The sequence below is a fragment of the Arvicanthis niloticus genome, chromosome 10 (genome assembly GCF_011762505.2).
Source record: "Arvicanthis niloticus isolate mArvNil1 chromosome 10, mArvNil1.pat.X, whole genome shotgun sequence".
Taxonomy (NCBI): Eukaryota; Metazoa; Chordata; class Mammalia; order Rodentia; family Muridae; genus Arvicanthis; species Arvicanthis niloticus.
The window spans coordinates 44,735,921-44,747,093 of NC_047667.1; the positions used below are offsets into that span (position 1 = coordinate 44,735,921).

An 11,173-nucleotide genomic window follows, 5' to 3' on the forward strand; every position below is an offset into this window, starting at 1 on the left:
CGAGCAGAACTTAGGCCATCAACTTGTAACCCACACTTTGACTTGAGTTGTTGCTTTTGTCACTCCCAGACATCTCTTCCTCAGAGACCCTCTCCAAGCTGAGGCTGGTCCTTGGCACATTGTCACCTCATTATAGGCTAAGTCTATTTAACTCTGTGTGTGTGTGTGTGTGTGTGTGTGTGTGTGTGTGTGTGTGTTAGTAGGTAGGCTTCTGTATTACTTTTTTGAAATATCTTTGGTGTTAGTTGTCCCTCCCCATTTCCCCTTTTGTATGCTCTTTTTTGGAACCTCAGCACAATTTAACCCTTCCTGTTTTGTTGATCCCTTTTTAAAGTGTTTAAACCACTTCATTCCATCTCCTCTTCCTTGAAAGCACCCTTATATCCCCTTACTAATTTCTTGGTCTCTATGAGTACTCCAAATGAAGTGATTCAAAGCTAATATCCACTAATGATAGAAAACATGTGGTATTTTTTTCTGGATTATCTTACTCAGGATGATTGATTTTAGTTTCGTCCATTTGACTGAGCATTCCATAATTTTGTTTTTCTTAACAGCAGATCAATACTTAATTGTGTAAATAAATATTCCACTTTCTATTTCCTGATTATTGTGAATAGAGAATCAATAAACTTGGATGACTGGGAACCTCTACAATAGTATATACTATAGGAAGTTATTTGGGTATATGCATAGCTAGATCATACAGTATATCTGTTCATAGCATTTTGAGGAACCTCTAAACCTCTACCCTGGTTTCCATGGTACCCACATCAGTTTTCATTTCTACCAGTAGTGAATAAGTGTTCTTTTCCCCCACATCCATGCCAGCGTTTGTTGTCATTCATTTAAATTTTTCTTAAAATTTTTTCCATCTTAGCCATTTTAACTGGGGTAAGGCAGAATCTCAAAGTATTTTAACCTTTCATTTCCCAGATGACCAAGGAAATCGAGTATTGAAGTGGAAATTTCTGGTTTCTTTGGAGACTCAGTTGTGCCATGTGATGTTTTCTGGAAACTGTCTTACAAGAGGATGTTTTTGCTGAAGCAGACATGTGGGAAGGTGTTTTTCTAAGAACAGACACATAGTGTTGTTCGGGAAGCATCTTGGAAAAGGGACATGTGATGCTAAAAAATATGCTTGAGAGAACATGTGATGCTTGGAAAGGATATAAATATAACCCAACAGACAGTATATGATGCTGTATGGTATTGGTATGCATTACCATTCTTTGCTGGTCATTGTTTGTCATGACTTCAGAGAAAGAAACACAGCAAAAATCTTCTGGTGGTGTTCTGCAGGCTTCTTGCAGCCACTGTATTCTCTCTATTTCTCTCCCTCATCTTCCCCTCTTTGGTTTGGTATCTCCAGAGAGAGCATACTGAAATAATCATGCCCTTTAATTCAAAAATATTATTATGAGTCTGAGCACTTCCTTTTGTTTATTTTTTTAATCTCCATATTTGAACTGTATTCCTTTCCTCTCAATAGGTAGTCTTCTACTTTTGCAATAGTAATCACTCTCTTTATATATATCTTTATAAAATGTAGATTTCAGTTTGTAAATGTAGATATGGTTTTATTTTTGAAAGTCATATTGAACCAAACATGGTTGTACATAACTTGTAATCTTAGCAATTGGGAAGTGGAAGTGTTTAGTGTGAAATATGAAAAAACAAAAACAAAAACAAAATAAAATGAAGCAGAAAATCGATCCATGCTACACCAACACTGTACTGGCTGGCAGGCCAACTTGCTCTCATCTCAGCAGACTCTCTGACCTGGAGCTCTAAAATCTCTGTGCCTGGTTAGTTAAAGTTCCCAGGGTGGGTCACTCTCATGCCAGCCCCATGCTTTTAAATCCCCATGGCTTTTTGGAGTGCATTTCTTGCAAACCCACGCTTTGCCACCTTACCTTTCTTTCTGGAACCCAGTTGAGTTGTAGCGTGAAGGAAAACATCACACAAACTTAGAATCAACAGGTAGCACAATCGTTGGGCACAGCAACTCACATCCTAATTTGTAAACTATTCTAAGTTAAATCCTCCAGTAACAGATACCAATGGATCTGCCACCTGAACTGGGGGCTTCCGATACCTATATTTTGGCCTTTATCACTTTTCCCATCCACCAGACAACTCTCCTCTCGCTGTCACTTTCTCTGACCCAGAAGTCCTGCCTACTTGTCCAGTGATTGGTTCCTTGAAATCTTTATTCATTGAGTGAAAGTGTTACATGAAGTCACCTGAGTATGTGCTTCACTCCTCTTCCCAGGCAGCCCCTCTTGGGGAAGTGGAGTTACATCAAAATACAAACAGCACCAGGGCTATCCACAACAGAGGTGAGAAGATCAGATGTGTAAGGTCATTAGGAGTTTGAGCCCATGAGACATGAGATTTGAGCCTGCTTCAAAAAAATAAAACAATAGGTGTTGTATTAAATATCTCTTTCTATGTCTGTAGTTTTTCTAATGGCGATGCTTTCCACATATCCGTTGATTATGATGCTGCACACCACCCTTTAGCATGTGCTTGCAGACTTTTTTGTTGTTGTTTAACTGACCAGATTACAAAAATACCACAGGCGACACCTTAGTTCATCCGTCTAATAAGCCTGTTTATCTGGTCTTCCCTGTTGCCAGCATCTCCACCTTCTACAAAGTGAGTTTTCTTTTTCTTCATTCCACCTCGTGGGGAAGATAATTTGAAAGGCCACAGGAAGTTATTTGCTTCCTTGAAGCGTTTCCCAGCTGTATAGATCTCATGAATTAGAACCTCCATGCAGATGATGCCAAATTTACCAAGAGATCGAGCAATCAAGGGATTATCTGTCAAGGCAATCCGCTTTTTACTGATTTTGCCACAGCCTCGCTTGTAGATGAGCTCGTTGACAAACTTCCGGTTGGGGTACCCCCATGCAATGTACGGTCCCACAATCCTCAGCATGTTAACGGAAGCCTTGTTGAGCTTAACAAAGGTGCCACTGAAGATCTGTCGAAGGCCAAGAAGCTGCAGTACCTTGCGGACCTTTGGGCTTACTCCATTGATACCTCGGATTCTGATGACACCAATTTTGGTTCTGCGGGCACATAGACGTTCCCAGATTTCCTTGCCTTCCTGGCCATGCGAATCTCAGTCTGGTACATTTGCCTGGACTCCTTGTGATTGTGCTCTGCCTTCTCATGGTTGAGCTTCCTCCTTGCCTCTCTCGGTGTCTTCAGGGCAAACGTCTTCCTCAGGCGCTTCACCTTCAACTCTGCGAAATTCTTTCACTTTTTTTCTTACCGGCACACCGGTAACCTTCTTTTTTCTTCTCTGGAACAGCCTCCGTGGTTCCAGCGGGAAAAGGATGTGCCTGCATACTTACTCAGTTGTAAGTGGACAGAATCATGCCTTCCTGGCAGTCATCTGCCAAGACCAGAAGCTGTCATTTGTCCAGGCTAAAACGTTCCTTAAATTGAATATTATGAATTGGTCTCTTTTTAGACCTGTGTGAAAATTTCCTTTAGGTATATAATCTATAAATAGATTTGCCAAGTTGTTTGGTATATGTATATATTTTATAACTCACACATGTTTCCTTGACAATGGCATTGATTTATATTCCTATGAGCAGTGCATAGAAGTTCCATTATACTTGCCCCACTCCCCTTTCAGACACTTGGAATTATCTAATTTTTCTAATTCTTTTCAGTATAATTGGTGTAGAGCAAAGTCTCAATGTTTCTGTAATTTGCATTTTTCTGGCTGGTGAGGAGTTTGAGTGCCTCTTGGTATACTTCTCAGGCTTTGGATTTTCTCGTGTAGGAACTGGTTGCTGATATTAGTTGCTTATCTTTCTTATGGAGAAGTATTCTTCTTGATGCCAATTTGCAGTCCTATCTATATTCTAGATATTAATTCCTTGTACTTTTAAACACAGAAGTTATCTGCCTTTTAATTAAAATGGTTCAGAATATTTTTAATGCATATAAATACTATTTTTTGTTGCCTAATATTTATGATTCACTCAGTTTAATGCTTTATGATTTACACAAAATATAATCTAGGGAGTTATATATTCATATATAATAAACATTGGTGGACACCATGCAGAAAGAGCTGCAGTGGGCAAGTGAGCTTCCTGGTGGCCAATGGTTTTGCTCTGCTATGGATATACCTTGGAAAGTCATGGCCCCAGGGGCTTTGTCCCAAGATTACTCCTTGCTCATGTTGTGCCTTCTAGTGTTTGTCGTTACTATATCTCTCATATACCTGACATGGAGTGGTTGGGCACGGGAAGACCCTCACTGCCTACATAGCCTGGTGTGATTCTTCCTGGGTGGTAGCCACTGTATTGGGCAAGTTTCTTGCAGATCAACACGAAGATGAACACTCTTGAGATAATGCTGTTTAGATGAATTAGTGATTTTATAGAATTCCTGATTTTATTTAAGTAGCTTTAGGAAGGTAGCTTGATTTAAACAATTTGGGAACTTAGGGTAATTGATAGAAAATTTAAAGTTAAAATAGAACGTGCTCCTTCCTCATCGAATAAGGATGCATAGATGAGAGAAGGAACACGGTGAGCTCTCTCGCCTCACAAGCACATAATTGTAGTAGCAAGAAAAATAGGCTTGGAGCTAGTTAATGATCAAAGAAAACGTTCACTCTAGGTTGGACCTGAGTTCCTGGATCTTATGATCTAAAGATATGGCTATAGGTTTTGGTGTGCACCATGAATATACAAGGGTATGAATAAAGAGTAATAATTCTATTTTTGAGTATAAGAACAGAGGATGCATGACTAGCCAGTCTACATGAACAAGATTTCAAAAATAAGACATAAGATATATGATGATCTGTTTCTTGGTAAATACAAATTGTTGTCAGGTAAACATAGGAAAGAACTTGTTACTATGAACTGGCTTGCTTAAACTTTGTTAATTTATGGCCAAAAAATACTGCTTTTGGGTTACAATGAACTTGTGGAAGGATAGATTGGAAATGTTTAGTTAGGTATGAGTTTCAAAAAAAGTATATGTAATCAATAATCCTATTGTAATTCCCCTTGGTGAAGTGACTTTAATCTTGCTTTTGAAGAATATGTTTTTGTGGTGGTTGTTTTTAGAAAATTTGTCACATGTGACCATAAGAAAATTTTCTTCTTACATAGAGAGCTCTGTATTGGGTGGTATAAAAAGACTAAGAGAAAAAAAATAAAGTTGTTGGAGCTAGCTTATTGGCGTTTGCTCCATTCACCAAATATGAGTGTATGTATATACAGGTCAAATCATTGGAGTCAGATGGGTGGAGCTTGCTCCATCCATCCAATCTACCTGTCTGATTATGTGTGAAGCTGTTGGAATTTGTCTTGCTTTATCCACTGTGTGTGTGTGTGTGTGTGTGTTTGTGTGTGTTTGTGTGTGTGTGCATGTCTGTATGTGTGCATGCATGTCTCTGTGTGTCTGTGTGTGTTTGTATGTGTGTGTATGTATGTGTGTGTGTGTAATTTGGCCCCCTTTTCCTTTTCTTCTCACCAGCCCCTCAAGAATTTAAAGAGTTCACAGAGTTTCTCATTGGTCATGGGGAGCACTGACTTCAATGAATCAAGCTTAATTTCCTCAAAGAAAAGTCTGCTGAATGATTACTCTACTTGCTGCCTGCCACTGGACAACAGCCCCCACTGACTGCTGTCTGAACTAACCCCTGTTGGCTCTGCCAGTGCTGTTCTTCTCCCCCATTGGCTGCTATTAAAACTTGCCCTAATCTCTGGTTCTATGTTTGACCCTCCTTGGTTTACCTTGTAGTGTCAAAGCTGGTCTTCAACAAAATAGTCTGTATTTCTCTTATATAGTGTTAATAAGGGGATCATGTATTTTTCTCTTCTGAGTCAAATTCTGTCACAATAGCTGTAATTTTGTGTGTAGCTGTGACAAAAATACTCATGAGAACAACTTAAAGGAAGAAAGATGTATTTGAGCTCACAGGTTCAGAGGGTTCATATAGTCCATGATTGCTTGGTCTCATGAGCTTGGGCTGAACACTGGTGAAGCATGTGGCAGTGGTGGAGGTGTGTGGAGGCTGTATCATTCATCTCTGACTTTAGCCATGTCCAAATAAGGTCATCACATTACCAGTTAGTCAACAGATCAATCCATTGATTTGGTCACAGTCCATCACTTGGCAAACAAACTCAAAATATAAAAGGCCAAGGGGGAATTTGATATTTAGGTCATAAAAATGATTAAATTAATTATTTTCTTCACTGACAGACAATATTGCTTTATTGTAGATTATAGTTCTATTACATCATAAGTCCCTGATAGCTTTTTTAAGACTATCTGTTTTAATGTTCATGCCACAGGGTGTTTAAAAATGCCATTTCATAACAATATTTTGCAGAGAATATTCCTTCCATGTAATCTTCTCTTTTAACGACCACTTACTTATTTGTAGAGATACTTTTTTATATTCATGTTAAAGTATGTTTACCATGTTGTACAGAAATTTGACTTACAATTTTAATCTGGTTGATTTATATGTAATTAGGAGGCAATCAACATCTTTAGACTTTTAAATCATCTCCTCCAAGAGCAAGAAATAACTTCATTTATTATATTTGAATTATTCTCTTCTCTAGCTTTTTGTTTTACATTTTCTTATATAATCTGAACATTCATTACCTTTCAGATGCTTTGTGATTTTCGTGGTATTGTAACTAGTGTTTCCTTGTTTTAAAATTGATATTTTCATGTTGAGTTTTGCTATTTTAGAGAAGTTGCTTTGATTTCTTCAAGTCTACTTTGTGTGTAGAATTGTATCAGTATTCCTGGATAGGTTATCACATCTATTTCTTTTATAACACTAACATCATGTGCCAAGTTCGAATAATGAGTGGTAATAAGGGAATATGCCTTCCTTTATAGGTATCAATAATTAACTAATTTTTTGTATCAATTGATATTATTAAATATTATACATGTATAAGATAGGTATATTTAAATATGTAAAATAAATATATAAATATACATACATAAAATATATAAAATATACATGTATACAATATATATGATTTTTCTCATTTGAATTTGGGAAATTATTTTCTTTCTTTTCTTTTTTTTAAAAAAAGATTTATTTAGTTTATGTATGTGAGTACACTGTAGCTGTATTCAGACAGCACCAGTAGAGGGCATCAGATTCCATTACAGATGGTTGTGAGCCACCATGTGGTTGCTGAGAATTGAACTCAGGACCTCTGGAAGAACAGTCAATGCTCTTAACCACTGAGCCATCTCTCCAGCCCAAAATTATTGTTTTCAATACACTTCTGGATAACAGTGGTCAGGCTTGATCATGCACTCATTCACTTAGTCACTCATTTATTTACACAACATATTGTCGATTCTATTTCCTAATATTTTTAGTATCTTTATATCTGTTAGTGAGTAAAATGCTTCTAGAAATTTTTTTCTTCTATTGTTGCTATCTGCTTTCAGAATCAATATTTTTCTCATAAAATTATCTATATGGCTTTCTCTCCTTTTGTATTTTTAGGAACAGCATTTAAGACTAAAATTCACATGTGTTGAAAAGATTTTAGAATAGATTTGTCCTATAAACAAGCTAAGGCAGGAAGTTAACTTCCAAAGGGTTTGTTGTGTTTGTTGCTTAACAAGAATAAACTATGAAGACTGCTGAATGTCTGATCAAGAAGAAAGGAGGAAGATGGCCACACTCCGTCACAGGAGGATTCTGCCATTCTTGTCATGCTCCGTGATTTCTGCACTTTCTCTAATTGTTTTTACTTCCTTCAGTTTTCTTCAAACCTCTTTTCAATTTCCTCTGTAGCTCATGCTCAGTTAATATGCTCTAACTTTTTATATTTCTGGATAGCTTATTTAAAACTCTAAAAATTTCCCTAAGCATGATTTTACTAATGTCCTACAGATTTCGACAGGTGGTGTTTTTAATTATCATTCACTCCCAGATATCTCCAAATTTCTTCTTTCGTGTTTAACACAAGAACTGTTTAATAAAATGTTATTTTGATTCCAAATATGCTGTGTCTGTCACTCTCTTTGATAATTTTGATTTCAATTTTGTTATTGTTGAGAAAATAGTCTGTTTGGTATGGTTCCTTGGAAATTTATTGAGAGTGTTTTAACAATTGAGTATAGAGCTTATGTTTGTAGCAGGGTTTGGATTAGAATTACATTCTCTTTCCATTGTGGGCAGAGCTCCCTCTAATGTATTCCCTTTCTTCTTGGTAGGGATCCCTGGGGTTTTGATGTCTCTATTTTCTTTTCTTTCACATATTGGTTTCTAATGAATTCTCCATAATGATCACTATTTACTAGTCCCCTTTCCTCGGTAATCTAGGTTGCTGTTATTTTATATATAACTGTATTAGATGTGTGTACATGTATCTTAGCTGAGCCATCTTTTGTCTTGCCCCTCCTGTTACGAGCTGCCTTTCAAAATCATTAGCTTTGAATTTTATCTTGTCTAGACACCAAAGATCAGTGCTGAGCTTTCTTTAGGTCCATGTTTTATGAACATATATTTATCATATTTTTATATCTAACACTTTTGTATGCATGCATGTATGTGTGTGTATATGTGTGTGTGTGTTTTGCAGGTGATATATTGTTTACTTAAAAAAATCAAAGAAGTCCTTTCTTGTAATTAATGAGTTCAATTAATTTTTATTTATCTTAATTACTATAACTTTTTTTTTTTAATCTCACTTTTTTTTTTTTTTTGATTTTTCGAGACAGGGTTTCTCTGTGTAGCCCTGGCTGTCTTGGAACTCACACTGTAGACCAGGCTGGGTTCGAACTCAGAAATCTGCCTGCCTCTGCCTCCCAAGTGCTGGGATTAAAGGCATGTGCCACCACCGCCCGGCCTCACTTATTTTCCATTTATAGTATTTTCTTTTTCTCTCTATTCCTTGTACATGTTTAGCTAATCATAATTTTGATCTTCTGATAGTTGCCCTTAAGACCCATACTGAGAGGACTGAGTTAGCCAGAGCCAGGCTGACTCCATGACAGGCTGCAAATTGGTGGTTTGGGAGACTAGACCTAAGTTTCTGCTTTCCAGAAATGAGAACCTGGATTCAGGAAACTGTGGTCAGCCAACCCACAGGCAACCAATCATAGGACACCTTGTCATTTCTCCTAAAGTAACAATACTTGTATTAATTTAACCTGTTGATATTTAAAGCCAGGTACTCATCTCCCCTCCCTCCATTTCTTCATCTCTCTATCTTTCTACTAAGAAAGAAAAATATATTGACAACTCTAATATCTCTGAATCACTACATTTGATCATCTTGGTATGTCCTGGAATTTTCTTTTGTAAATATTAATATTTTCATTTCCTTGGATTTCTTTAGATTAAAAACAAGGAACGAATTAGAATTACTCTGTTAATTTTAATTTCAGTAATACTTGCTATATTTAGTGGGTTTATTTCTCTGCTTTGAGGATTCTTCCATTATGTCTTTACTATGAATCCTTGATTAAACTTTATGATACTGCATGCTTTATTATTCTGTGGCAGCTAATCTCAACTTGATTGGATTGAGAAATGCCTAGGAGACTAGTAAGGCATACTACTGGTTGTTTCTGGAGGCCTTTGGTGTACTGAGAAGAATAATCCCTTAATATAGTACAGCAACATTATTAGAAGACAGTGAAAAATAGAAGACAGGGAATAGTCAGAAGATGTAGTCGGAGGCGAGCCTTTGAAATTATGCATGGTTCATACACTCTGCTTCCTATATGCTGTGAAGTGAACAGTCTCCTCATCCATGCACTCTGTCAGCATGATGTGCTGCCACACCACGGGCCCAGAATCAAGGACTGAGGACTCTGCAGACTCTGAAACTGTGAGCCAAAGTAAATCATTTTGGCCTGAGGGCATGATGAGAAAGGTAGGTAATACAGTTGGCTGCAAGCATGAATGGCATGTTGCCTTATTTAGTTCTGGGTTTAAAGTTCTTACAGGCACATTACAATTCTACATCTTCATCCCATTGCTTCCGATGCTGCTACTAAAAAATCTAATAGCAACTTAATTCGTTATAAATGCTTTTTTTTTTTTCTCTCAAAAAAATTTAAGCATGTAATGTGTGTTTCTTAAATTTTTTGGACATCCTGGATTGTTTTGATATGTTAGGTTAATTAATAATCCCGATAGAGTCTTCTTTATTTTCCTTCACTATCTTTGCAGAATACTGTAATTTGAGGTTGATATTCTACTTTCACTTTTCCTCCAATTCTGTGCTGCATAGCTTGTCTTCTTGCTACAGTGGTAGTTTTAGGTTTCATAGTCTTGGTGTTTAGACTGTGAGTGTAGACCCTTTCAGAGATACTGGCTACTCTGTTAATGTGCTTATGAGATGAAAAAGGTCAGTCTCTCATGTGCTGGTCCTGGTGAGTGGAGGACAGAAAGGAAGGTTCTTTTAGGAGAGAGGCTCCAGGTACCAGTTAACCTGATTTGCATCATGCCTGTCCCCTCTCCTGATAGCATCTTCAAGTCAGGGTTCTATGTTGAGGTTTTGTTTTTTTCTTCTCAAGTTGTAATTTCATGCTCTTCATCCTCTGCTGGTCTTCTAGAGATGACATGGTGAAGGGAACCAGTCATCTGTGCTCATCCACCACCTTGTCCAGAACTGAAAAAAAAAAAAAAAAACCTAAAAAACCAAAAATTAAAAAAAAAAAACACTTCCGTTTTGAAGATCACCTCTGATTTATTAGACAAAATAGAGTCTCAATTATCTCCCCTGTAAAGCCCAGGTGAAAGGCAAGACAAAACTTATGATCATTTGAAGTGTTTAACAAAAAAAAATCAGTGTTTAATTAAAAAAAAAAATCACATTGAGAACATAGAAGGACTGCCTGTGGGTAAAGAGAACAGACCTTTGTTCCTCCTGATCAGAACTCCAAGGCTGCTGTGTGGACCTTCCTAGAATCTTAGCAGCAGCTTCTAGAAAAAAAATTCTCCCCCAAAAACCACAAGACATACATTATTGCCTTTGTTTATTTAAAAAAAAAGCCTTATACTTTCCTTTTTTGTCTAATTTAATAAAAACAGAGCAGTTAAACAAAATGTCAAATTTAAAGTAAAAGACATACAAGACAACTTGAAAGCATAAATTTGCCAGATTTATGCTCAGTTAAATTTG

General features: G+C 36.9%; 1 pseudogene; it reads right to left on the reverse strand.

Moving 5' to 3' along the window:
- Positions 1-2,589: 2,589 nt before the first annotated feature.
- Positions 2,590-4,172, reverse strand: LOC117716018 (large ribosomal subunit protein uL30 pseudogene; annotated as a pseudogene).
- Between the last annotated feature and the right edge of the window lie 7,001 nt (positions 4,173-11,173).